Source organism: Brassica napus, chromosome C9 (assembly GCF_020379485.1).
Source record: "Brassica napus cultivar Da-Ae chromosome C9, Da-Ae, whole genome shotgun sequence".
Lineage (NCBI taxonomy): Eukaryota > Viridiplantae > Streptophyta > Magnoliopsida > Brassicales > Brassicaceae > Brassica > Brassica napus.
In genome coordinates this window covers 38,371,079-38,374,055 of record NC_063452.1, presented here as the reverse complement: position 1 = coordinate 38,374,055, position 2,977 = coordinate 38,371,079, and the positions used below count along the sequence as shown (strand labels likewise).

Sequence of the window (2,977 nt, the reverse complement as noted above, 5' to 3'; positions counted from 1 at the left end):
ATGATTAAATGTAAAAGACAGGTTTGTGAGCAAGGCAGTTGCTCGATTGATTGATTGGGGGTTTTAGTACTTAGATGAAAGTAGCTAGACTTAGGGTTTTTATTCAGGTAATAAGGATTATAATCCTACGGATGCCTAATAAGTTGTATGCATGATATTATAGAGCTCAACACTTATAAGCAAACCACTAGGCTCTCGCTTTCTAGGTTTGTCTATTGACAAGTGTCGATCGATGATTTTATAGAAATATCGATCGACGCTTTTGGTCAAGCGGTAATGTGCGGGTTGAATGTGCTCACTAAGCTTCTTAGATCAGCTCTCGCATTACTCTAGCAATCTTAGCTCAATTAGGATGGATTCAGGGTGAGATGCAAGCTATCGCTTATGCCTACAACTCCTATGGAAAGTTCTAGGTAGCTAATTGATATATGGTGTTTTGACATCTTGTATATATGCTTTTCAATTGGTTTTCAAGTCTTTATCGAGTCTTCCTAGTCTTTTTCGAATCATTACAGGTCTGGAGTGGCATTGGATGGGAGATAGACCAGTTGGAGGAAAAGAGGAGAGAAACAGTGCAATTTGGTGATTTTCACGCAGAACAGTTGTCAGACTGTTCCTGGTCGAGCGGAGCAACCCGAGTGTCTATTCCAACGGCATAGATTTTTAAGGAAACTTCTAATATTTCTGGATTTTCCCTAATCATCCCAATTTTCTCTCATGCAGCTGCCAGAGACTTGCAATATATCTTTTCTTATTTTCTATAATTATTGTATGCTAGTTTTTACACAAGAAACCAATGGAGACTTTTGTACTTGAAAATTTTCTACCTTGAAAGGGAAAAGGCTTCATGTCTCTCACCTTGAGAAGATTCATGAACCCTATCTTATTTATTTATTGATTCAGCATGTTTTTTTCATCTATTGTCTCTGTGATTTCTCTGTTTGTGGCTGAGTAGTCGCTTGTTAGGTTTAGGGTGTTAAGGATCATGGATCAATGAGCTAGACACAAATAGGATTGTTATTCTTTGATATCTCTATCTATTGTTATGCTTACTGCTTATGTTAAACTGGCCATGTAGCATCTGATTTTGGATTTAATCTAGTCATCAAAAGTGGTTTAGGTTGCTAGAAAAAGCATAGATATGTGATTTGTCCTTAGCCAACGAAAGATGATGCTAAGGCAAATCGTGAACCAATTGAATCTGAACTTAATGCTTGTCATCATTCTCTGATCCAAATGACAGTTTAGGCATTAGGATTGCTTGATAAATTGGTAGACACCACGACAGTGGGTTTATCTATTCTTATTGTTCAAGTTCTAGATTGGATCTTATTGCCTTCCTGAATAATTGTGTAGCTCATGTCCTAAGTATTCCAATGAATCACCCTGAACCTAGCTCTTTTAATCATCTGAAAACCTTAAAATCAATTTATTACTTGCTTCTTACAGTACCTTAATCTCAAAACCCTCATATTGTTTTAGCTTAATATTGATCCCATAGAAATAAAGTGTAACTGGTCATCTGGAATTGAATCTCAAATATTACAATACTGTTTGCTTGCAGTATAAAAAACACAGTTTTAGTGTATCAAGTTTTGGTGACGTTGCGACGGGGACCAGCTCTTTACCTTTATTTTTCGGGTACATATTTAGTCTAAGATCTCTAACTTGCCTTATCATTTTTGTTGCAGCTAATGTTCCATATGCATGACCAGTAGACATACTCGGAGAAACGCACAAGGAGAGTTAGTTACATTTAGCAACCATGAGCTTGCAAGGTTAGAAAGAACAAACCGTCAACAACCAGGGCCGAACAACGCCACAATGGGCGACTACGGCAATCAAGAGCAACTCACTGCTCAGTTGCAACAGATGCAACAACAGATGTTTCAGATGCAGCAGACAATCCAAGCTCAGCAGGATGCTGCTTAACAGGCTGCTCTCGCGATTAGGGAGAGAAACCTTCCGCGTAACGTCCCTACTACATGCTCTGCCATTGTTCCTCCGGACTGCACCAGGCTGGACTTTGAGATCAAGCCTGCTTTGATCGGCCTAGTGCAGAGAAAGGTGTTCTCTGGTCTCTCTACTGAAATTCCAATGAAGCATATTGAGAGCTTCGAAAAAGTCTGCAGTTTCACTCGCACGAATGGTGTCCCACCAGACTACATCAAGTGCATGCTATTCTCATTCTCTCTTGATGGAAAAGTTGCAAGGTGGTTGAACTCCTTCCCTACAGTCTCTCTCACTTCATGGGAGTTGGTCCGATCAGCGTTCCTCAGCCATTTCTACTCTAAGGCGAGAACAACTGCATTGAGGAACAAGATCACCTCGTTCAGACAGTTCACTGATGAGCCTTTCTGCGACGCATGGGAGCGCTTCAATGACTACCGCATAGAAGCCCTCACCATGGATTTGATGATGATTACCTCCTGGACATTTTCTATGATGGAGTGGACTGGAAATACCAAGGTGCTCTAAACTCTTCGAGCAATGGAGACTTCATGACTCAGACCACTGATGGAGCGTTTAAGCTGATTGAGAACATGGCTGCTAGCTCAGCTAATAAGAAAGAGGAGAGTGATTGCTCCAAGAAAGGGAACAGTTCCGCCACCCAGAAGATAGATGAGCTGACTGCCAAGGCTGATCAGCTACTGAAAAATAACCAAGGGCACGTCTTCAGCATGGAGCAAGCTACGGCCGGGCAGATTCTGAACCAGAACCAGCGACAACCGCAGAAAACAATCGGCAAGTTGTTCCAGCTACTGGGAATAGTCAACCAGATGAGCTGAAGGGTCTGGGTATGATGATGCAACAACTGTTGCAGGGTCAGCAGGTTCAGGCCAAGGCGTTGAATCAGGTAACCATGGAAATCGACACCAGGATGGGCAACATGTTCACTGAGCTTAATACAAAGTATGATACTTGTTGGGGTCGAAAACGGTTACGACGAAGTTAATGTCCAAATCTCCGCAAAAAA

At 41.5% G+C, this 2,977-nt stretch overlaps 1 non-coding gene across 1 annotated transcript; it reads right to left on the bottom strand.

Moving 5' to 3' along the window:
• Window positions 1–2,307: 2,307 nt before the first annotated feature.
• Window positions 2,308–2,413, bottom strand: LOC125593691. The gene has a single exon (XR_007329590.1). It is a non-coding gene; the product is annotated as a small nucleolar RNA R71 (small nucleolar RNA).
• Between the last annotated feature and the right edge of the window lie 564 nt (window positions 2,414–2,977).